At 42.9% G+C, this 26202-nt stretch overlaps 1 protein-coding gene across 1 annotated transcript in view; it reads left to right on the forward strand.

Annotated features, from left to right (window-relative positions):
• LOC130387491 (uncharacterized) overlaps window positions 1-25881 on the forward strand; it is a 156940-nt gene extending 131059 nt beyond the window's left edge. Inside the window, exons 2-3 of the mRNA XM_056596594.1 lie at window positions 25455-25656; window positions 25755-25881. The gene's annotated coding sequence lies outside the window, so the exon portion shown is untranslated. The remainder of the gene's footprint in view (window positions 1-25454; window positions 25657-25754) is intronic.
• Window positions 25882-26202: the final 321 nt, after the last annotated feature.

Here is a 26202-nt window from a genome sequence, read left to right on the forward strand (position 1 = left end):
CCTTGGTCTCTTTTGCCAAAGAGTATTACACCTGTGGTGTAATGGTTTAGCAGGTAAATACTCTGGCCACGTTGACATTGGTTAGCATTTAGATGGAAGAGGCCCTCCATTACCTAAATTAAAAAATATAGATAAAGAGAGAAGAAGACAAAATAAATACAGTGAATTACACAATAATCACATGTTAAAAAAAAAAATCAGAACTTGGAATACTTTGCTCAGTAAAGTTTATTATTGATACTTTATTATATTGTCGGTAATGTTAGAACAACCAAATATCTCGCCTGTCAGCCATCTGTGAGTTCTCAGCGAGCACAGTTCGCTGTGATGAATTAAAAAACTGTGAGGGCCGGGATCACAGCAACCACAGCTTCTGTGCTCTTTCTCTTCCACAGTGACTTTAGCTTTAAAACAAATTTACACATTTTTAATAGTTATATCGTTCCAATAATATCCCTCATATTAATAATAAATTAAACAAAACTCTATGTAATCAATCTCAAATCCTGTGAAATGTAAGTTAAATTACATTAACTTATGTAAATCATAAAAGAGCTGTCAACATAAGACCAGTCAAGAAAAAGCAGCAATAAAAAATACCTGTATTATGGTAAAACCTCAGGTAATGAACCTATCACTAAATATATATTCAAAATACATGCAAGAATGATGTGCTCATATGGCAATGACTGATATAATTTGTGTTGAATATTCAAATACAGTTTAAGAATACTGCTATTAGTCATGAAGATGACTCCTACCCGCTTGTCTTCCATTTCAGACAACAGTGGTGGTGGTGGTGAAGGTGGTGGTGGTGGTGGTGGTAGTGGTGGTGGTGGTGGTGATGGTGGTGGTGGTGATGCATCTTCCACCAAAGTGTCACTGTCTGCGATGGCAGTTATGTCTCTATCAATCTGTGAAAATGTGATGTATCAGGTTATATAAATATTTTGGCTTTTGGAAGTCTTGCTTTCTATCTTTTCGTGCATTTTTAACACAGACATTTAATTCTTTGTTTAGCCATGAGCCATAATTTATTCATAACTGTACATTTACTATACCTTCTCCTTAGATTTTTGGAAGGTGAATGGCTTGCGGATTGAAGTAACATATCTCCCCCTCTTTTTCTGTTTCCGTTCCTTACATTTTTCAGTTTCCACTCTGAATTTCTGCACAAATAAGTATACTTTAGATGGAAGTAGTCATTGAGCAATTACAGAACCAGTGAGACAAAAATCTAGATTCTACAACATTGCACACTGGTAATACAGATAAGGCCATGATTACTTATTAAGATTGTAGAATTTACAGTGCAATAGTTTTTATAGTGATTGTATATTTTTTAAGAGATAACTTTTATTACACATCTACGGAAGAGGATTAGGGCCACACATGTAAAAAAAAAATTAAATTCTGACTTTATTCTCAGAATTCTGAGAAAAAAGTCCGAATTTTGACTTTAATCTCAGAATTCTGAGAATAAAGTCAGAATTCTGAGATAAAAAGTCAGAATTCTGACATTAATCTCAGAATTCTGAGAAAAAAGTCAGAATTCTGACTTTAATCTCAGAATTCTGGCTTTTTTCTCAGAATTCTGAGATTAAAATCAGAATTCTGACATTAATCTCAGAATTCTGACTTTAATCTCAGAATTCTGACTTTAAAGTCAGAACTACGGGTATCTGTAAGGACCAACCTCTGTGGGAGAGACACTTTGCTTTATGCAGTAGGAGGAAACCACACGCAAAGTAGCCAGTAGCCCTAGCCTACTTGTGCTAACATGGCTTCACTTTGCGACTTCTTGCGGGTTCGAGGGGTTCCAGAAGAAGCCATATCGTTAATGGAAGACCAAAAGGTGAGTGAAACTGTAATATGTGTTGTTTTAGTGCCTGGAGTTGCACATGTGTTTGCTAATATGGTCGGACGAGTCAACGAATACATCGCGCCAAAAATGTTAACATTTCGCCCAACCCTTTTAGCTAGAACAACTGCAAACGTACAGTGTGCATGTCTAATGGGTCCATGGTGCATAAGTATGGCGAGTGGATAGTGCCGTTACTCGCGTTGTCAGTGTGTGGTGGTTCAACGCTTACAACGCGTCAACGCGCCAACGCAGCTAGATGAGTCCATGTCCATGCAAGTGAACGGAGCGTTCCCTCTTCGTCATAACTATCAAACCAAACATCCTTCACATTCACCGAGCGAACATTATGAAAGTAAAATGCACATTTCTCGCTAAAAACGTTTCCATAAACGCATTTAATGGCGTAACTATGTTACTATTTCCACCCAGAATGAAGAAAGATGTCGGCCGTGGCTGCGCTGGAGTCCCGAGGGAAACCCAAACGCCGCCGTGTTTGGGTGCATGATAGAGTTTAGATCGGGTTAGATTAAATAATCTTGGATATAAATAACGATCTCATCTCATCTCATCGTCATCCGCTTATCCGGGGTCGGGTCGCGGGGGGAGCAGCTCAAGCAGGGGGCTCCAGACTTCCCTTTCCCGGGCCACATTGACCAGCTCTGACGGGGGGATCCCGAGGCGTTCCCAAGCCAGTGTTGAGATATAATCTCTCCACCTAGTCCTGGGTCTTCCCCGAGGTCTCCTCCCCACTGGACGTGCCTGAAACACCTCCCAAGGGAGGCGCCCAGTGGGCATCCTTGCCAGATGCCCGAACCACCTCAGCTGACTCCTTTCTAAGTAAAGGAGCAGCGGCTCTAATCCGAGTTCCTCACGGATGACTGAGCTTCTCACCCTATCCCGAGACGCCAGCCACCCTTCTGAGAAAACTCATCTCGGCCGCTTGTACCCGCGATCTCGTCCTTTCGGTCATCACCCAACCCTCATGACCATAGGTGAGGATAGGAACAAAGATCGAGCTTTGCCTTGCGGCTCAGCTCTCTTTTCGTAACAACGGTGCGGTAAAGCGAACGCAATACCGCCCCCGCTGCCTCGATTCTCCGGCCAATCTCACGCTCCATAGTACCCTCACTCGGGAACAAGACCCTGAGGTACTTGAACTCCTTCACTTGGGCTAAGGACTCATAAATAACGATAATCGGGTTAAATAACTTCACATGGTGTGTCTGGTGTGTTTCCAGCATTCGTAGTGTTGATCAGCAGAGAAATAGTCCGCCAAGACGTTGAGGTTGCATAGCAACCAGAGACTCTGTCCATGCAAGTGAACGGAGCGTTCACTCTTCGTCATAACTATCAAACCAAACATCCTTCACATTCACCGAGCGAACATTATGAAAGTAAAATGCACATTTCTCGCTAGAAATGTTTCCATAAACGCATTTAATGGCGTAACTATGTTACTATTTCCACCCAGAATAAAGAAAGATGTCGGCCGTATGCTTCTGTGCAAGGGTCACTACTCTCTGCCAGTGACGTCGGGTCAAACTCCACGCTGATTGGCTATCGTGGCTAAGCGTCCCGCGTTGGAGCGTTGAAAGTTCAATTTTCTGAACTCCGGGCGTTGGTGCGTTGGGCGTGTTACTGCGTTTACGTGCGTAATTACGTATTCAATTTGAACAATTGTGACAGAAATCCAATATAATTGGAACAAACTATACATAAAAAATACTGTAATTGTGTTGTTCTAAATACTTACAAAGGCATTTCCCTCCTAAACGTCAATGAGTATGTCAGTTTGTTGTTAGGTTAAAGTTAAGTTAAAGTTATTTAGCTCCATTCACCCCTGGCAGGTCAATCATGAGTTTCCTAATGGCTATTACTATGAAAGTGTCAAATAATATCAGGTTTGATTGCAGTATTGAGATACTCAAGTGATATGTATTTATGCAGATAAGTGAGTATGTAGTAGAGAATGATGCACATATAGATCAGTATTTTCCCACTGACTTAACAGGCTTTACCTTGACATTATATTTGCAATGTGCACTTTAGAGAAAATAATTGTCTTTTTCTTTTTTTTCTCCTCATGTGTAGATTGACAGCCAAGTCATATCACTGATAGATGATGCAACTCTGGCAAATTACATTCCCTCCTACGGAGACCGCATTGCCCTCTTCAATTTTTGCAAAAGTAAAAAGTCCCACCCACAGTGTAAACATGGGCTTCTAGAAAAACTTTTCCTTTCTGACTTATGAAAGTCAGAAAGGAAAGCACCAATGAAGACACAACTCATGCAGATAAAAGAGCAACTTCGACAACTCGGACAAAGAAACTCAAAACAACTCGAAATGTAGAGATAGGATGGATTCACAGTGACAAAAACAAAGCCAAACAGGTGAGGGGAAAGCAGGGAGGTGGCACCAGAAAAGTTCAACTGGAAAATGATGCTGGATTAGAAGAAATCCTTCAAGCGGGAAAGAAACTTTTCTTTCCTGATGGAATATCTCCTAAAGGATCTGAATCCGATTTTGAGTTTGAAGTGTGGGACTTTAAACAGAACCGCCTTACTAATGACACTTGCCTGTCCATTGGCACTATGTATGAAACAGTGAGGCTGACAATGTTACGCTTTTACATTGCAACAAAGCCAAAAGAACTTGAAGATGATGCGAGTGAGACATCAGAAGTGCTCCTTGTCTCAGCTCACAGTGGTTTTGAAAACCATTCAGCAGAAGTACAAGTGGAAGATGTCATTGGTGATTTTGATGGAGTCCATTCTGCTTTGGAAATGTCTGTTGTTTCTGAAATAACCTTTGGTCCCATTTATGGTGTTGAAGACGACACGGAGGACACGTTGATCTTTGAGGGTTTGACTATGCCTGCCAGTCCAACTCATCCAGAGGAAGTTATAACAATCGCCATACATCATGCTAACACTTTACATGACATGATAACAGCTTTCTCTGATGCAGATTTTGAACAAAACACTGAAAGTGACGCGCATTCTTCCAGACAACACAGAAGAAGCAGGCAGTGGATCTGGGGTACTGCGAGATGTTCTCAGCTGCTTCTGGCATGAATTCTACGATCGATGCTCACTCGGTGCAACAGTTAAAGTGCCCTTCATTCGCCATGATTTTCCTGCTGAAACATGGAAGGCAGTTGGCAGAATCCTTGTGAAAGGCTACGAAGACTGCCAATATTTGCCAAACAAACTTGCCCTCCCCGTCCTTGAACAGGTGCTTTTCAACAATGTGTACAGTGATCTTAAAGAACATTTCCTGCACTTTGTGAGCAACCAGGAACGAGAGGTTTTGATAGAAGCGATGACTGATTTTTCCGCAGTTGACTGATGATCTTGTGGAAGTTCTCAGCCGCTATGGCTGTCGAACAAAGATAACTGCTGATACTCTTCTTTTGATACTTTATGAAATAGCGCACAAAGAACTTATCCAAAAGCCTATGTTCGTTATTGACTGCTGGAAGGAGATCACCCATCATCATCATCTCTCCCTGTTTCCAGAGGCACTGACAAAGTTGTTCTCTGACCTTCAACCAACCACCAAAAAGGTCTGTAAAATGCTCAAATTTGGTACTGATTTGACTACGACACAGAAGGAAGTGGGAAATCATCTTAAGAAATTCATCAGAGAGCTAGATGAAAGCAGACTTCAGAAATTTCTGCGATTCTGCACCGGATCTGATCTCGTACTAACAGACAGCCTCCATGTGGAGTTTGTAGAAATGACAGAGTTCACAAGAAGACCAATTGGGCGCACATGTGGTAACCTTCTGAACATAGCTGACACCTATGAGAACTTCCCAGATTTCCGTTCAGAATTTAATGCAGTTCTGGAAAGCAATGTCTGGGTAATGGACATTGTTTAGATTCCCACAACCAGAACAACAACAATTCACTGTTAAAAGACATGTTCACGTTTCTATGGACAGAATGGCAAGAAAGAATAAACATTTAGGACCTGCATTAAGCACTTTTGCAGCAGCAGCAATAACTGTGGCAAGCTTCATCACTGCTGTGTGCAGACAGTTATAGATTATAATGATACTGTATTTTCGCTACTTTTGTTATTTTTTTGTTAGTAGCACAATAGTGAACCAACCAGGTTAAACATTTCTGTTAACCACCATTGCTTAAAAGAGAAGCCAGCCCTGCACCTGTCTTGACAGAAACCTAATGTTGTACAAAAGCAAGTTCTTTGTTTGAGTTGGACAAATTCATACGGACATTGTCACAAGCTAAAAAAATATTCTGGTCGTTGTTTAAGACTGCATTTTTATTGACAAGTAATCTGTACAATAACCCATGACTTTGTATCAGTCACACTTGCAAACTGTCCCTCTATATGTATGCCATTAATGGGTTTATTTGTATTAAGGTCTTTAAAGTTTGGATATGTGATGACTGCCACAATATCACTTCCAAGTTAGTGAAAGCAAGTGTTTTATATACAGTAAATCCTGAAGCTATACTGATGTTTTCTCATATTGCCTTGATACCAAGTCTTGTTCATCTACCAAAATGATGATTCATCTTACAGTATCTTGTTACACTACAAATCTCAGTTGAATCTTAGAATAGTTATTCTGTAGCCATTCGTTGTGTCATGTTGACCGACTAAAAAATTATTTTAGCTGTTTTTATTTTAGACACTATGATTGTTATTGCACAGACTACACAATGCAGTCTGATAATTGTGTGTTCTTACATTACACACTTGTAAACCATTTTGATAATAGCAATACCAAAGTGCTGTAATTGTTCATTCTTACTTGTTCTACAGTGTCATGTTCTCAGGTGTTTAGTTAGTCTTAACTCACTACCATAGTACAAGAGTGTCCAAAGTTTATGGAGGAATTTTTTGGTATTTTGTGATCCTACAGATCATAGTTGAATAGCCAATTTTACCTGAAGTGTTTTTTTTTTCGGTGACTTAATTTCATATTAAGTCACCGATGTGGAAGATATGTTGTGATAAAGAGGCTATAAGAGAATGACTACGGCTACAAATCTAACTTTTTCTTTTATTTACCATAAAAATGTAATCGTATGCTTCATATTCTGAATGGATTATGTATAATGTTTCCTTCAGTAACTGCATTTAGCTCATATGCTCTGTTTTAGCTGAGATACCCAGTAAAGCCACTTGTGAAAATGTTAAATGCTTCTTTCAAAATTTCAATGTTAGTTTAAAAGTGTTCTTTATTGACCAGCCTATTTTGTCATGAGATTTTACACTGTTACTATTGGTAATACTTAAACAATGTTTTATTTTTTTAATATGAAGTTGTAATTTTAATAAAAATGTAACCTTTTTCACCACATTTGTATTCATGGTCTTCGGTTCGGTATGTTGATCTAATGTTGATCAAGCTCCCTATCCATATGGGTAAAAATAAGGTTTAAAATACAGCTGTTTAAGAATGTTACAAAGCATTTTATTGATAATCATATTGGATACAAATTTAAGAAAAATATTAGTCCAGCTGGCATGAAAAACAATAGTGAAAGAAGTGTGTGGACAATTTAAACAAGTGAAATGCACAATGCATTCAATGAAACCTGTGCCGTGTTCCAATACCGTTACTTCCATGAGTACACTTAAAGGAAGTACACTATCTGCACTATCCGTACTCGCTTGAGTACGCTATTTTTTCCAGATGTGAGTGCTGTTCCAAATCGAGTACTCTGTGGTGCACTTACCGGAAATGACGATCACGACTGCCGCCGTGGCTCCTCCCCCGCAATAAACATCCCGCTTTGAACGGTGAACTCTTTACGCCTAGCAGCTATAAAAAGTTATAAAAACTACAAAATGACTATTAATGCAGGCTATGTGGAAAATGCGCCGACTTTGGCTCAGCCTGGCTCCGCCTCTTCCGCAACGTAGCTAAGATGGCTGCCGTTGAGTACGGGGAGTGTCCTTCGATCCACACTTCACGATTAGCCCGTTTTGAGTACGGCATCCAGGTCCTTGAAGTATACTTCATTTCGCCGGATCTGAATTGGACTGCGTACTCAAATTTTGGCTAGTAAGTACGGACAGTACGGGTATTGGAACACGGCACAGAATAGGGCTCTGAAATGACCAATATCAAGTGACTCATTTAAAAGGTACAGTGAATCATTTCGCCAGTAGCAGGTTACAATTAGCCACCATAAAACAGCTTGAAAAGTAGGTGGAAAGAACAGATTTTATTAAATATCAAACCTGTAATGGTTCTACTGAATTTCTATTGATAAATGCACCATTGTAATTTTGACCACTTTTAGCAAAGTTTGGGCAGCAACAAAAACACATTCTTGAAAAGTGTGAAAGAAAAATACAACATCTTGAGTTAGCTGCAGCACAGCAATACTCGTCCATATAGTGGATTTCATTGATCAAATATTTCCCTGTAGTTCCTCCCTTAACATGATGTATAGATCAGCTGCAGCTAGTGGATCTGCTGGAGCATCCCATCCTTTCTCTTCCATTAGTAGACAACATAGTTCAAAAACAGTTTGATCGCAAGGAAACTGGCCTTTGGGAGTACACTCTTCCAAACACATAGTAACCTCCTCCATGGCAATCGGTTTGAGTCTATCCTCAGCACTGTGTAACTCTGGGAACGAGTCCATCACCACTGGCTAGGGTTGCCAACTATCAGAAATTAAAATAAGGGACGCTCACCACGGGCCCGACTCCTGTGGGGCGGGGCACCCGCAGCAGTGGTATGTTTTATTTTGTGCTGGTGTTTTTAGTAAAGGGTTGATCAAGAAAGGAATTAGTCATACTTAAAGCTTGAAATGCTTTATTATCACATAACATTCTCTTATAAAGTGCAGTCAATTAAATCTTGAATGAAATCTCTTTGTGTGGCTTGTGCAGCAATGAACTTTTAAAATATAAACTAAATAAACGGAGAACTTCATGTTACTTTTTAAGTGCATAACTATAGGGACTCTCTTTGAACATTTTTACAAAAAAAAAACAGTACAAATAAACAACAAAAACACTTACAAACTTATGTAAAAAAAGAAAGTGCAAAACATTACTCCTCCCCTCAAAACTGTTACTTCTTTTTCCAGGTGTACTTCTTGTTACTCCTTGCAGCACTGAGTAACTCTTTGTCTTTCAAAGCGCTGTTGTAAAACTCTGAACAGGACTGCTCAAAGTTGAGAGTGATCAGCAGCTCACTTCTCATGAGCTCTGTGGAGCACCTATTCCTGCAGTCACTCCATTTGTTGGCCATTCTGGAGAAGATCCTTTCCACACATCCAGTGGATGCTGGGATGCTCAGGATGTGTCTGGTGATAGACAGCATGTTTGGCAGGTCAGCTACTCGAAAGAGAGCCACCAACCTGGCAGCCACACCTTTGGACTTCCATTCATCTTCAGCATCTTCTTTGAGCTTCTTCAGAATGGGTTTTGCTGTGGAGCATTCATCATAAAGTTCATCCATGTTGACTTTATGGATGACGTTGAGCTTGGTGGTCACCCTCTCAATGTCAGTAAAGGTCATGGTGCCATGGTGCAGAGAGAGAGGTTGCAGTGAGAACAACCAGTAGTCTTCCGAAAAGTTGAACCATTTCTCAACATATGAGAGTGCTGTGTTGAGGAATACAGTAAAATCTGCCCTTGCCATGTCAGCATCAAGTGGACGGAGACGCTGCAGCTTCAATTTAGTTAAGTAGCCATAGAACTGTTAATCTCGTCTCTGTGTGAGCTTTTGCTTGAAGTTTTCCATGATGGAATATAACTCAACACAGGTGGTTTCATCACTCTCCAGCTTCTTTACAACTTCCTCAAAGAGAGAGAGGATATTATTGCAGAAAAGAAGGTAAACCTCCACAATGTCTCCATCTTCCTCAGTTGAGTCCTCACTGAAATTGAACAATGCTCGAAGTTGTTTGGGACACTCCTCCCCCCAGGCTGATGAAGTACGATTTCAGTGCAATCCAGGTTTGCATTAGCCGGGTGATGGCTGGATCAAGGGAGAGCCACCTGGTTGTGACATGTCGCAGAATTTCCTGGAACGCAACATCACAAAACCTACAAAACTCTTTGAGTGATTCTCTTCGTTTGGCAGATGTGGAAAAGAAGGCATAGACCTTCAGCACAACATTTTCCACATCTACAGTGAGCTGGTCAAGAGCATGCTTCACTGTGTTGTGCACAATATGGGCATGGCAGTTTCCTTGCAGCAGATCTTTTTATTACTTCTTCCAGTTGGTGAAGACAGAGTCTTGAATTCCATAATTCACATTTGTGTTGTCTGCAGTGCACTAAATGCTGTCACATGATCCAACGATAAGCCAAATTTGTCAAGCGACTGCTCAATGAGAGCTACAATCCCAGCAGCGGACTCATCTGCATTTTCAATGAAATCCAGCATTTTGTTGGTGACCCCGCATTCTGGACTGAAGTATTGAACAGCAAGGGGGAACATCTTCCTGTTGCCTTTATTTGATGCATCTGTCTGAATGGAAAATGGGAGGGGTTTATCTGATGTTAGGGCCTTGAGAACATCAGCCACTGCCTTTGGAGCAAGGACATCTTTAATCACTGCCTCTGCCTTTGTTCTCCCTATACATTTTTTTTACAATTTTTGAATCCAGGAGAACCTTTTGATTCAGTTTATGTGCACAGTCAACACTGTTGTAGCTGAGGTTGTGTCTGACTGTGTGGTACACCTGTGTCACCTCAGCTGCGGTAATATAGAGAGGAAGAGTGGGATGACATATTGTTGATTAAATTGAACATTTGTCTGCTCCCTGTCTTATGACTTGAAAAGAAGTCAGGTCATCCAAACAGTTAAACCACACTAATAATATAATTGATGTAATGATCACTGAACACTGCATTCCTCAAAAATATAAAAATTGTGACACAGAATACACAGAAAGCTCTACAAACATTTTTAATCTAGGAAATGTATGTATATTAAAGAATAAAGGTTTTCTTTTAACAAATGTATTTTTTTATTTATTAACTGTTAATCCATTAGTATGATTTGTTCTTTAAATGGCCATATATAATATTTATATACTTCTGTATATTAAATAAATGGTCGTTCATTCGACTTTTAAAACTCAACATCCTAAACAATCAATCAAACCACAACAGTTTACTAAAATAGGCTCTGCCCATGCACTGCGATGTTCTGGCAAAAGCACAACCAGATAGGAAATCAATCACAACATAATGTCCCATACCGTATCAACCTCAGGAGATGATTGGGGTATGAAGAACTGTGACACTGACGCTTGGGTCTTCTGTGATCTTTCGTGTCTGCAGTGTTGCTCTCCTGTTGCATGCTGTCTGATGTCAGACAGCCCACCGTGCGCCACTGAAAACACTCGTCGACATATTTTACAACTTGCCTTGTAAACATCTCCATTGACGCTGTCCAGCCAAGGATGTGCGTCTTCCCACTCACGTCCGTACTTCTGCAAGCGTTTACGCTTTTGAGGACGTGGTGGAGTACCGGGTGTAGCGGGCATTTTTAAAAGGCGCGGGTTTTGTGAGCAGCGCCGGTGTGTGGTGTCTGTCGCTAGGCAACCGCGACCACCACACGCATGCGCAGACACACAGATGACCGGAGCGGGTCTTGCGTAGATCCCGCCGCGACAATTTTGCTGACCGTAGTATTCCCTGTGTTTTGTTTTGATCATTATTGTTAGATTTAGTATTTGTGTGTGTGACAGACATGTGTATTGGACATTTATGGAAATACGGAACAAATTGCGTCCCGTATTGGTTCAATACGGGACGCAACATTTAATTGCCAAATAAGGGACGATTCCGTATTTTACGGGACGGTTGGCAACCCTACCACTGGCCGACCCGAACCCACGTCATTACTTGATCTTGGTCTGATTTTGTGTGAATTCCATGTATGGACAACCTCATCCAGTTCATCCTGCAAAGAAAGAAGCACAGTAAATACTCACTACAAACCTGTGAAATAGGAGGTGTTGGACTACTGCTGCCTCTCTAAATTGAGGCCTAGGTTGCTGCGTCAGCTAAGTCAATATTTAACATATACTGTATACCACGCATTTTTGTAAACATCAAGGATAATCAATGTAAAACTTAAAGCAAGGAATGACCAGTTAAAGGAATTTATAATCTCAAGTATAACGCATTGTAACAGTTATTATAATGCATTATAAATCCATTTTAATATATTACAACTATGAAATGAAGAATACACTATTATCCTTGCAAAAACCATGTCAGTGAGTGACCAGCAATGAATTATGAGGTATTATAATACTCGGCCTTATAAGTCATTGAAAAATGCATGATAATGTGATGTTATGATCACTGTTATAAAGCATTTAATGTGTGAGTGCTTATAAATGTAATTATACAGTGATATATGCAGATTATAACTCATAAGTATGTTAATAATGATTTTCATACTACTTTTATTACCGACTGATTTCATAAGGCAAGGAAAGATTTGACGTGAACAAGATTAAGGAAACAGAATTGGATAAGGTTTTTGTCCAAAAAGTCTCCTGTGAAGTGCCCATCATCCTGGAAAGTTTTAAAAAGGTTCATCCAAAACTGTGCACTCTGTTTGCGGAGGGTACCCCACCATGCCTCAATGTGCTGGTTTGCTGTGCTTCTTCCGTAAAGGAAGCTTTTCTCCCCTGCAAAACTGACTGCAAAACTGGGTGGTTTCTCCGCAAAAACATCTGCATCTCTTCGACACAGCCATTTTCCGTGCCCCTGTCTGCACGCAACCTCTCTGGACATCCTTCTATGCTTGAAACTGTCTTGATGAAGTAACTTGCAACCACTTTAGGATCATTATTTGTGGTATAGGCCTCCATCCATAACACATATCGGCTAAAACCGTCTATACAGCCATGGATGCAAATGCCATAGGGCTTTAACTTATCATAGCCGTCCATGTGCCAAAGTGCATTTGGCCCTCTGCAGCTGTATTGTCGTCTTCTCAAGCGTCGTGCTCGCCTTAATTCGACACCTTGTGGATCAACCAACTTGATAATGCGTCTTATGGTATCTTGGGAAACAACAAATCCCCGTTGAACTGCGCGAAGATGTAGCCAACGGTACCCCTGCATCTGTCCATAGGTCAAAATCTCATTTTGGACAAAAGCCAGCACTTGGTCCAAGCCAGTCTGGTTCTTCCTTCTGAACAGACCAAGTATTTTACGAATTCTTTTTAAAGTTCTGATACTAAGTACTATATGATTGCTATGTGCTAAAATCGCAAGTATTTCCTTGTTACTGAAAGATAGTCTGAAGTAGAGTTTAATTAGCTCATCCAATTCTGGCATTGCAGGCAGTGTTGGGAGCAGTTAAACGTTGCGAGGAACCTTTTGAAAAAATAGAAGGTGGAAATGTGTTCCGCAGTCTTCAGTCTGCCAGGAGTGCATCATCCATTAGCTCGATGGTGTTGTCAAACTGCACATGAGGAGAAAGAAAAGAAAAGACAATCATTTTCTCTAAAGTTCACATTGCAAATATAATGTCAAGGTAAAGCCTGTTAAGTCAGTGGGAAAATACTGATCTATACGTGCAGGAAAGCTTTGAATGCAGAGGTCAGTACAATAATGGAACAACAATTATAATTTTTATTTTCTTGACTCTGTATAGCTCTTCAATAACTGGATCACACTCTCCTGGCTAGAAAAAAAAATCAAAAAGCTAGGGAGTGATAGACCTCTCAATGTAACACTATACACATACTCACTTATGAGTAGGCTATCTCAATACTGCAATCAAACCTGATATTATTTATTTGAATTCAGTCTAGACACTTTCATAGTAATAGCCATTAGGAAACTCATGATTGACCTGCCAGGGGTGAATGGAGCTAAGTAACTTTAACTTAACTTTAACCTAACAACAAACTGACACTAATTGACTTTTAGGAGGGAAATGCCTTTGTAAGTATTTAGATAAACACAATTACAGTATGTTTTATGTATAGTTTGTTCCAATTATATTGGATTTCTGTCACAATTGTTCTAATTGAGTAGGTCACCTGCGATCTCCTCGAACAACTCGTGCTATATCATTTTCCGCCCATAGATGGCAGTAGTGGTTGAGAAATGTGAGTGACGGAGATGCTATAGTAAACTGCATAAAGAAGAAATCAACAGCGGCAACTGTAAATAGTTACATGAGCGGCACTGACCGCTTGATCGCAAACGCTACATATCGATAGCCTGTCTCCAAGAGCTTTAATGTGAGAACAGTACAGAAGCACCACATATGTAGGCTATACGGCGACTGATTGTGTTTTCTTATAAATTGATGTCCGGGTTGCTTGGCTGACGGGAATAGCATCTGAAGCTAAGGGAAGGCAGATGGGGATGGTCAGTAAATCGTAGGCTACATGAACGTGACCGTGCCATTGTTGTTTTATTCTGTATGCAAATGCATTAGCCTAATATTATTACTTGACTACACAAAGAAGAAATTAGCCGATTAGATTGCACAAGTGCTAACGCTACGGATGGTTAATGCCATGTTCGCAGGTAGGAAATGCAAGAGTAAAATAAATGAGAAAAAAGTCAGAATTCTGACATGAATCTCAGAATTCTGACTTTAATCTCAGAATTCTGAGATTAATGTCAGAATTCTGACTTTAATCTCAGAATTCTGAGAAAAAAGTCAGAATTCTGGCTTCACTTTGCGACTTCGAGGGGATCCAGAAGAAGCCATTTCGTTAATGGAAGACCAAAAGGTGAGTGAAACTGTAATATGTGTTGTTTTGGTGTCTGGAGTTGTATGTGTTAGCTAATATGGTCGGACGAGTCAATGAATATAAAATGGCATAACTGCAAACGTACAATGCCTGGAGACTCTTGCTAAAATAGTAAATAGCCAGTCAGGCGACTAGACGCAGTTCGTACGGCGGACTGTTGTCCATGATATTCCCCATCTGGGGCATGTGTTTACCGCAGGGATTCATAATCATATTAACCTCGCCACGACAGGAATATTATCCTGCTTTGCTGTCTGAGGGATGCATTTATTTTACTCTTGCATTTCCTACCTGCGAACATGGCATTAACCATCCGTAGCGTTAGCACTTGTGCAATCTAATCGGCTAATTTCTTCTTTGTGTAGTCAAGTAATAATATTAGGCTAATGCATTTGCATACAGAATAAAACAACAATGGCACGGTCACGTTCATGTTTTTATCTCAGAATTCTGAGATTAATGCCAGAATTCTGAGATTAATGTCAGAATTCTGACTTTTATCTCAGAATTCTGAGAATAAAGTCAGAATTTAATTTTTTTTTACATGTGTGGCCCTAATCCTCTTCCGTACATCACTGTCATGTAAGGGCACAAGATATTGAAAGGAAGTCCAGTACTGCAGGCAAATGTTTACATTGTTGCACTGGTGCGCATAACTTTTTTAATTTGGTGAACTAGCACAGAATTTGTTTGCATACAAAGTGTACATTTCCTTTTCCTTTTGGTCAGTTGGCAATTATTTTCTTCACATGTTTCATTGTTGACCAGAATAAAAGGTACAGATGAACGTTTTCTTTCATGAAATTCCAGCACTGTTACAAAGTTAAGTTGTAAAAGTTAACTTGTAAAGAGCTTATTATTTTTAATCAACTCCAATGATGGAGCAAGTTAGCTTGCAAAATTAAAGAATGTACCTTACCTTCTACGTCTTTTTACTAAAAAGAATCATCAATTTACACTTCCACAGGTAAATAAGCATTCATGGCATCAAAAACTAGACCACACACGTCAGCCTGGAATAGGCTCAATCTAGAATTGAAATATTGTATATAAGTGGTATTTTTTTAAGTTGGGAAGTGTCTACTAATAGTTTGTGTTGAAAAGATCAGCCACAGCTGTTTATTAACAATGCTGCTTAAGGCTTGGCCAATGAAATGTCTGTTGGTATGAATAATCCAATATGATTGCTAACCTTTCTTCAAGCATCTCTTTTGGAGTCTTCATACTCCTTCAGCAGAGCTATGTGGGTCGACTGGTACTGCAACACAAAATCGTCCAGTCTAGTGAGCCTGCTTGACCGGATCCGAATGTGTTTCAGATCCCACTGGCTCTTTTCCATGATTCCCTGGGTCCTGTTGTCTTCTGTTATGTTCTGAAAAAAAGAATCACATAAACACATTGTATGAATAACATGAACAGTCAAACAAACTTAACATTTATTTGAAAGAAAGAAAAAATTACTTGTCTCTTGATGTTTCTCAGGACAGTATATCTACATATGCCTGCCCAGTGCCATGTCTTCCAAGGTCCCCTAAGCATTGAAATAGATTACGTTATTTTCTTTGCATACAATTCCTTGCACAAACAGACAAGGAAGACAATTTGCTTGTTCATTAATTACCTACCAAGCATTATTGCAGTCCAAAGTCCAGCATATGGAAGTAGGTATTTATTCATGTGAGTGAATAAACCTTTGCAGAGGTAGGGGTTTGGCTCTCCATTCACATCCAGTGAAGCTTTGGAAATAACTTCTTTGCAGTGGTTCCCAAAGTTGTTGTTTCCTTGGATTTCCTAAAGTGCATTGTACAATAATGATTACTAGTGTCTTTGAATGTTTAGTGGTGCACATTTGGAGATAAAACGGACCCAATGTCTAACCTTAATGATACAAAAAAATAAGATTGAAATGATTTATAAGAAGTTATTAATGTGACCCAGAGGCGTCGTCAGCCCCTTTTTACTGGGGCACGTGCCCCAGTAAAAGTCTCCAGTGCCCCAGTAAAATTCCATTGATCATTATTAAATTAATCTGCCGCTCTCGCTATGGAATCGGCAGGATTCATCAAGTGCATCTCCTGCGGCCTCGGGAGTCTTCAGCCGAGCCTGCCACTTACCAGCCAATCAAAAAACGAAAGGGGCTGCATAAAAGCCAATCAGAAAATAGCCCTACTGTATCTGGGTAAGATTTAACGCAACAACCAATGAAAAAAATCTGTTATTTCCGGATTCGTCCACGTGACTCATGAATCCATCTTTGCATCTTTACCTTTACCAGTGCTTTAATATAGCCTACAGTATGACAGTGACAATGATTTTGAAGCTCGTACATACCCTTCTGTATCCATCTATTTCATATTGTGCACGCGTAAAAAAAAAAGTGTTGGCAGTTGGGGGCCTGTGCCCCAGTAAAACTCTAGGTCTAGCAACGCCCCGTGACCCCTTATTCTGGAGCATGTCTCAGTCCCTTGAAACCGATCAGAAATTCTAAACCGATACATTCTTGAAGTCACCTTTACTTTACTTCATGGCACTTCTCATATCTCATAATCTATATTGTTGCTTGTGTTACTTCCCACAAGTGTATATTGCTTTTGATGAAAGCCTCTGTTCCGTCTTAACCAAAATAATTGCGTACCAAATCCTCTGCATTAATCTCCGACTTCACTGTCTCCTCTTTTGGAATTCCTTTGTTTTTTAGCCAGGACTGCAGGTTTAGCAAGTGTTTCTGAACATTGGCCCCACTGGATGGACTCGAAAACACAACTGCTGCACTTTCCAACATGTCATCCAGGTCACACAAGGACTTGGCTGTTGTCAGCAGACCAAAAGTGTGCATGGCCTGATTATAGTGTTTTGGTGCACTGTTGGATGTAAAAAAAGAAATTAGTTGAATGAATGATATGCAGGTCTAGTGGACATTTACTGAGAACAACATTTGTTTTTCTCTTGCACAGTTGAGGTTAGGAAATCCCAAGGCCCCTCTGCTAAGAGCATTCTAATGTGTGATCATTAGGAAGAGCAGATCTCACCATTGTACTTTTGAAAAGTAGAAAACGTTTTCGGATTTTATTTTGTTATTTTAAATACTTTAGGTCTTAAATGATTATGTTAAGAGAGTATTAGAAAATGATTTAACTTGCCGTTGTGTTTCCCCTGTGCATTAAAAGGCTGATACATAGTATTTTACATCTGAGAACTTCCGCTTTCACAAAAAATATAAGGTTTTCCAAATTAATAAGGTTTTCCGAGTTAATGTAGATGAAAAAATACATAGTAGGTAATACTTACTACTTTTGACACATGTCTTTGGCATTCTTCATTATATGACTGAGACAGCGATGGAGAACAGGCAACCCAAAGTCCTTCTTGGTTGCTGTTCCACTGGCTATCCTGTAGTAGGCGTTGATGGTGTCATGCAGATTTTTCCGGGCAAATGTCAAACAAATGGCTTGCATTAGGACCATTGAGCCATCGCACATGATGGATATGGGTGCTCGAATGCCTCTGCGTCCATAAGCCCTTGTGACATTAGTTTGAAAGGCCTCTAGGAAATACATCACTGAGGCGGTAGTGTGGTCACAGGTCAGGTAAGTCGCAACTGGAAGTGGAGATGATTTTTTTGGGGGATTTCTGACCACCAGTTCGTAGACATAAAATGCAGGCGTGTCCTTTTCTCTCTTCACGATGCTAACTGTAGCATCAACATAAAGGATGTCCTCCCGGCAGCGCTCCTGATAAATTTCAATGCTCCTTTGGGGCCACAGGAGAACCCCTTTTGGATGAAGAAGGACTTTTTGAAGAACTTCATCAGCAGCATGGGTTCTCCTTTTTACCATTGCCTGTAGACTTAAGAGCTCATTTTCATGCAGGCGAGTTTTCTTCCTTAACTCCCATGAAATGTTTTTCAAAGCATTGGGAGTGGGAGCCTCATCCCTGCAGCCAGAATCCTTTAAAGGGCCTATTTTCTGGAGATACATGGCTCGGGGCAACTGTGTCTGCAAATTTTCCCCAAGGACATTTCTCTCTTCTGCCCTGACAGGTCTTTTCTTCAGTTGCATTTTATTGTGGACACACATCCCCCCCTGAAAGTTCACTGTGGCTTTTAAGTCCTCCTCACTCTCTACAGTGACTGTCACAGTGACCGGGCAGTCCTCAAAACTGCAATATCCCAAACAGGTCAATTCTGGGCCTTGTTTTTGGGACCCGGAAACTTTTAGGGTGTGCCCTTTGAAATAAATTGAGCAAAATGGATGGATGCTCCTGATTCCTTTTGAAATGACATTTGTCCATTGAAGACCTTTAAATCTTCTTATTTGCCGTTTTATTTTGATGTCATCCCACTCTTTCCGCTCAATATCAGAGAGGCTACCAGAGAGGACGCTGGCGTTGTTTGTTCGCCGCTTCTCTGCCCACGATCTTTTTTAAATTTTGTGACTGTTAAAATAGTTTTTCCTGTGATTTTGCACTTTTAGTGTTTACATTTTTTAACAAGCTATTGTTACGAGCCCTACCCATTTTACGGGACATTGATCCTAAGACTCACCGGCGTTGTGAGCGGGGTAGCTAGGCACCTAGCTGCTTCCAACTGTCAATCTTTGCCCCACCGGGAAGGAGCCCTCTGGTTCCAACCATCTACATCGCCTTTCCGGACAACTTTTCTTTACCAGACTGACACCGGCTGCCATCCTCCAGTGAATTCGCCGTAACCTGGTCGTAACCTGGTCGAAGACTCTGGGTAACTACTGTCTCATCAGAATACCGGAGATTCGGACGAGAGGACGCTGGCATGCTTGGCTGCCGCTTCTCGCTCTGAAAAACGTTGTTTACGTTCTTTACTTTCTCGGCTAATTTACCTGTCTACCTTGATCTTCCTCGAACTAACAACCACGGTGGTGCTAGGCTACTGCTCCAGAGCCCCTCTCAGTGTTCTGTGCAGTTCGTTAGCTTGGACACCTACCGGCCAGTGTCGAAGGACTCTCCGCGGCAGGATCCATCGCCTTAACCTGGTCGAAGGTAAACCCCGTAAGAATCTCCACCTGTACCGGTGCGGATGCTTCGGCCCTCTGCCGTGGCCAAGACCGCTGCCTTCCCATCAAACAAATCCTGCTCCCATCCAGTGGACATCTTCCATCGTAGCTCAGCTGAGGGTAGAGATCCGGGGCAGGTGTCCACCTGTCCTCAGCCTCAGCCATGGCACTTCGCTACTCATCCTTGCAGTTCCGCCAGCTCATTCCCCAAATTCCTCCTTCCACCGAACTCATCACCACTCTTAAAAATTCTCGACTTCTCCTCCGTCTCCGTTACATTCATCGAGGGTCCCGCCGCAAGTTTATGTACAGTTCCACCGCTAAAAACTTCATCCCAGCGCTGTGGTCTGATCGCAGCTCACCCACCGGCTCCCGCGCTTCCTCTCCGCGTCATCACAACAACACACGTCATCAGAACGCAACCAGAGTGAACACCATCAACCTCCGTCCAATTCCTTCTGCCGCCCCATCAATTTCAAAACAAAAGCACCTAAAAATCGCCCTCTTCAACACAAGATCCCTCAACAATAAAAGTCTCATTCTCAATGAATTCATCATCGACCAACAACCCCTGGATTATTTTTCACTAAACCAAACCACCTCTGCTGGATATTCCTACCTGGACAACCCACGCTCTGAGGGCAGAGGAGGGGGCATTGCTGCCATCTACCAACAAGACCTCCAACCTCGCCCTCTCACCATCCCTGCTGCTCCATCTTTTGAACACCTGGCTTTTAAATTACCCGGCCCAAAACCTCTCATCATTGCAATCATCTACCGCCCCCCCAAACCCAATCCATCATTTCGACCAGAACTCTCTGAATTCATCAACGCACTCTCCTCAATCTCACCATCTGTTTTACTTCTCGGTGATTTCAACCTTCACATTGACTCCCCGGACTGTAAAAATGCCATGGACTTTCTGGACCTTATCTACTGCCTCGGCTTCACACAACACATAAACTTTCCCACCCACAACCGTGGACACATCTTAGACCTGGTTTGCTCCATTGGCCTCCACATCCACAATATCTCCAGCACTGACCTCTCCATATCTGACCACCTGGCCATCACACTTGTCGTTGACACTCCCGCTCCCCAAATCAAACAGGTCTGCACAATCACTTTCCGCAACATTAAATCCATCTGCCCAGTCTCTCTCTCCACCTGCATATCAAACTGTCATGATCCGCCCCTGGTTTTCTCATTCACCTGCCTGCCACCCTGATCACTCCCAATTAACCCAACCACCTTCACCTGTGTTTCCCCTATATCAGTCCTCTCCTTCCAAACATTCCCTGCCAGATTGTCTCTTGTGTTTCACAGTGCTTTCCTGCGATTCTACTCCTGACCTACCACCGCTCCTGCCTGCTCTCTGATCCCTGCCTGTCTGACTATTCTCCCGGTTCCTGATCCCTGCCTGTCTGACTCTCCTTCTGGTTCCTGATCCTTGCCTGTCTGACTCTCCTGCCGGTTCCTGATCCCTGCCTGTCTGACTCTCCTTCTGGTTCCTGATCCTCGCCTGTCTGACTCTCCTGCCGGTTCCTGATCCCCGCCTGTCTGACTACCCCGTTGGTTCCTGATCCCTGCTTGTCTGACTACTCGCCTGTCTACGAAATAAACTATTGACTCTGTTCCACGCTCGTCGCCAGTCTGTGCACTTGGGTTCAGCCAAACGTGCACGTTACAGAACAATCTGGCCAAGAATGGACCCAGCCCAGATGGACGACCGCATCTCCCGGATGGAGAGCGCGCTACACCAATTGATGGTCGCCACGGTTCAGAGACAGCAGGATCTGGTAGAACTCCCCAAAGCAGTCCGCAAACCTGTTCGAGTTTCAGCCACATTCTTTCCGGCCACACGGGTTCCCCCTTTCCAAGCCTTCAGTACCCCCTGTCTTCTCCTCGTCTGTTCCAACCGCTCCCGTTGGATTGGGCGGTCCCGAGCCAATACGATTGGTCCGCACCCCCCTTACATCGGAGGAGAGGGATAAGAGGCTAACCATGAACCTATGTTTGTACTGCGGCCAGCGTGGTCACTTCGTCAACCGGTGCCCAGCAAAGGGGCAGAGTCCCCAAGTGAGCAGGAATATTCTTGTGAGTTCCGCCATGGACACTACTTCTCCATCAAGACCCATTCTCTCCGGTGAGCTCCTGTTGCCCTCCGGTTCCCATCCCATAACCGCACTTGTCGATTCAGGGGCAGACGAGAGCATCATGGATCGGTCCCTCGCTCTTCGGCTGGGACTCCTTCCAGAGAGACTGCCAGTGCCGATCTCCGCCAGAGCCCTTGATGGGCACGGGCTGGGGAGGGTTACTTCCCGGACAAATCCTGTGCACATGCTCCTGCCTGGAGGCCACAGGGAGACCATCCAGTTCATGCTCCTGCCCACACCCAACCAGCCGGTCATCTTGGGTCACTCCTGGCTTCGCAGACACAACCCCAACATCGACTGGTCCACCTGCTCCATCCGAGAATGGGGAGTCACCTGTCAGCAATCCTGTCTCAGGACCTCTTCACCGTATCCTGTTGCTCCCGCTCCTGCTCCAGCCTCGGACGTCTCCGGGGTCCCTGCCGTTGACCATGACCTCAGAGAGGTCTTCCATAAGGCCAGGGCCACCTCCTTGCCCCCTCACCGTCCCTACGACTGCGCCATCGACCTACTTCCGGGCACTTCACCCCCCAAGGGACGGTTGTACTCCCTCTCTATTCCTGAGCGAGGGGCCATGGTGGACTATATCCAGAGCTCCCTAGCCACTGGGATCATCCGACCCTCCTCGTCACCGGCTGGGGCCGGGTTCTTCTTCGTGGGCAAGAAGGACAAGTCCCTGAGACCCTGTATCGATTATCGAGGTCTGAACAACATCACAGTGAAGAACCGCTATCCCCTTCCACTACTCTCCTCCGCCTTTGAGCTGCTCCAGGGGGCAACGGTCTTCACCAAACTCGACCTGAGGAACGCCTACCCCCTGGTCCGTATCAGAGAGGGAGACGAGTGGAAGACGGCCTTCAACACCCCAACGGGGCATTACGAGTACCTCGTGATGCCCTTCGGCTTGACCAACGCCCCGGCAGTCTTTCAAGCGCTAGTCAACGATCTGCTGCGGGACATGATTGACAAGTTTGTCTTTGTTTATCTGGATGATATCCTGATTTTCTCCCGCAATCTCGTGGAACACGTCACCCACGTCCGCTCCGTTCTCCGTCGCCTCCTGGACAACTCCTTGTTCGTCAAGGCGGAGAAGTGCGAGTTCCATGCTCCCTCCGTCACCTTCCTAGGATATATTATTGCTAAGGACAGCCTTCAGATGGATCCAGCCAAGGTCTCTGTTGTGACATCCTGGGCTACCCCGGAGACACGCAAGCAGCTGCAGCGTTTCCTGGGGTTCGCCAACTTCTATCGGCGTTTCATCCGAGGGTTCAGCTCCATCGCCTTCCCCCTCTCGGCCCTCACATCACCCAAGGTTCCTTTCCGTTGGTCTGATGCTGCTCAAGAGTCCTTCGAAGCCCTCAAGACCCGCTTCACCACCTCCCCCATCCTCCAGATCCCCGAACCCGAACGTCAGTTCATTGTGGAGGTGGACGCATCTGGTGTGGGAGTAGGGGGAATCCTCTCCCAGCGTTCATCCTCCGACCAGAAGGTCCACCCGTGTGCTTTTGTCTCTCGTCGCCTAACCCCCCCGGAGAGAAATTATGACATTGGAAACAGGGAGCTTCTGGCGGTAAAGCTGGCCTTGGAGGAGTGGCGGCACTGGCTAGAGGGAACCAGGGTTCCGTTCCTGGTTTGGACTGATCACCGAAACCTGGAGTATATCCGAACCGCCAAGAGACTAAACTCCAGACAGGCCCGCTGGTCATTGTTTTTCGACCGGTTTAATTTCACCCTGTCCTATCGCCCTGGCTCTCGGAACACTAAACCAGATGCTCTTTCTCGACAGTTCCCCGAGTCCCCTGATGAGACGGCAGAACCCACCACCATTGTCCCAGCCTCCTGCCTTGTCGCTGCTGTCACCTGGGAGATTGAGGAGAAGGTAAGGGCCGCCTCCCTTAATCTGCCAGCCCCCAGTTCCTGCCCCCCAGACCGCCTGTTCGTTCCAGCCCCCCTCCGCTCCGACGTGCTCCAGTGGGGTCACGCTTCCCGACTCACCTGCCATCCCGGCATCCAGCGGACCCAGGACTTCCTGCAACGGCGCTTCTGGTGGCCGTCACTGGAGGAGGACGTCCGGGGCTTCGTCAACGCATGTCCCGTGTGTAACCAGTGTAAGACCTCTCGCCGCCCCCCTGCCGGCTTCCTGCCCCCCTTGCCCATTCCCCATCGTCCCTGGTCGCACATCTCTCTGGACTTCGTGACCGGTCTTCCCGCGTCCAAGGGCCACACTGTCGTTCTCACCCTTGTGGATCGATTTAGTAAGCTGGCCTATTTCATTCCCCTTACTAAACTCCCCTCTGCCAGAGAGACTGCGGACCTGGGGCCGGATTCACAAAGCATTCTTAGGAAGAAAAAAGTTCTTAAGTAGCACTTTTTTCTTAACTATGTTCTTAAGACAAAATTTAAGAAGATTTGATATTCTCTTCGTTTTTTCTTAACTTTTTTCTCAACTTTATTCTTAAGTTTTTTCCTAAGTTCCTACGTTTTTTTCCTAAGAAAGTACTTAAGAACAAATGAGATTCTTGAAGACAAAGTTCTTGAATTTCTTCTCAAATTTCTTCACAACTTTAAGATAACCCTTCACCAGTCTTAAACCAGCTGAAGTGAAAAGGTAAGTCTTTCTTTAAACATATCTATATGACATTTATATTAATTAATTAATATATTGCTTAAACCACGACTATATGTTAAACAATGTTGTGAATTTAAGCTTGTCATACTAATTTTAATATATCAAAAAAGCCTATTTTGACAATATTAAAAGAAATGGGCCTAAACTCTGTGTTACTATTGATAATACCAGACAGTGTTGAGAAGTAATAGTTATCAAGGATGTTTGATTATACTTGAATGTTCTCTTAAGTATATCAAGAAGGCAGTTGTATTTATTTAGATTATTAGATAATTTCAGTAGGCCAAGTCACTGAAAACATATTACTCTTTTTTTTTTTTTTGATGGAAGTTCTTTGGGTGGCAGTTAGGGAGGAAAATCCACCAAGGCCATTGAGAGACAGAATGGATCCGCTCATACTCCCTGATCACATGTTGATTCGACAATATAGGCTCTCTAGGCCTGCAATTATTTATTTGGCAGATATGCTATCAAATGACCTGAAAAGGAAAACAAGGCGATCGTCACCCCTTCCGGTTGTAACGCAAATTATGGCTGCCCTGAGATTTTTTGCCTCTGGGTCTTTTCAAATGGTGGTGGGGGGCACCCTGGGTGTGAGCCAATCATCCGTTAGCCGAGTCGTCAGAGATGTTACAAATGTACTCTGTAGAAGAGCACGGCAGTTCATCAAGTTTCCAGCAACAGACGCAGAATGCATTCAAACCAAACAGAAATTCTTTGAAATAGCTGGATTTCCAAACGTGCTGGGGGCAGTTGATGGGACACATATTGCAATCAAAGTATGATAGTGTAAAAATATCCTATTCTTGTATTCTTGTTATTTTGGATCCATTATGCTTTGTTATATGTTGTTTATAAAAATATTGACTTGAATATATATATATATATATATATATATATATATATATATATATATATATATATATATATATATGTGTGTGTGTGTGTGTGTGTGTGTGTGTGTGTGTGTGTGTGTGTGTGTGTGTTACGTGGGGATTAATGTGCTAACTAACTTATATTCATTTCATAGGCACCAAGTGATGAGGAGGATGGCTTTGTCAATAGAAAGAACTTCCACTCCATTAACACTCAGGTGATCTGTGATGCAACACTAAGGGTTACTGACCTTGTGGCAAGGTGGCCAGGCAGTACCCACGACTCCTTCATATTGATGAATTCGGGAACAGGCATAAAATTTAATGAAGGAGAAATGCCAGATGGATGGTTGTTAGGTGAGTAACTAGTGATGAATTTTAATTTAGACTACACAAAATCATTCACTGTATAATACTTCAATAATTGACCTAACTACTTTCCTAACCAATAAAAGGTGATAGTGGCTACGCTCTACGACCATGGCTGATGACTCCAATCCTCCACCCAGCAACAGAGCCTGAACAGCGCTACAGCCGTGCGCAACGCAAAACAAGAAGTGTTGTGGAGAGGTGCTTTGGGGTTGTCAAATCCAGATTTCGATGCATTGACCGCTCTGGTGGAGTGCTCCAATACACCCCTGAAAAGGGGTGTAAAATCATCACCTGTGCCTTCATCCTGCACAACATCTGCATGATGTACCGGCTGCCTCTTCCGGATGTTCCAGACAACCATGAACCAGAGGGAGATGGCCCAGTCCCCGCCCCATGTAATACCGGCATTCAAGTGAGACAAGAGCTTGTAAGGAGGAGATTCATGTAAATAAATAAATAATAAACGACACCTGAAAATCTATGAGCAATTTATTTTATTATTAATATTACTAATACTCATTACTAATACTA

Source organism: Gadus chalcogrammus, chromosome 8 (assembly GCF_026213295.1).
Source record: "Gadus chalcogrammus isolate NIFS_2021 chromosome 8, NIFS_Gcha_1.0, whole genome shotgun sequence".
In the NCBI taxonomy this organism is placed as follows: domain Eukaryota; kingdom Metazoa; phylum Chordata; class Actinopteri; order Gadiformes; family Gadidae; genus Gadus; species Gadus chalcogrammus.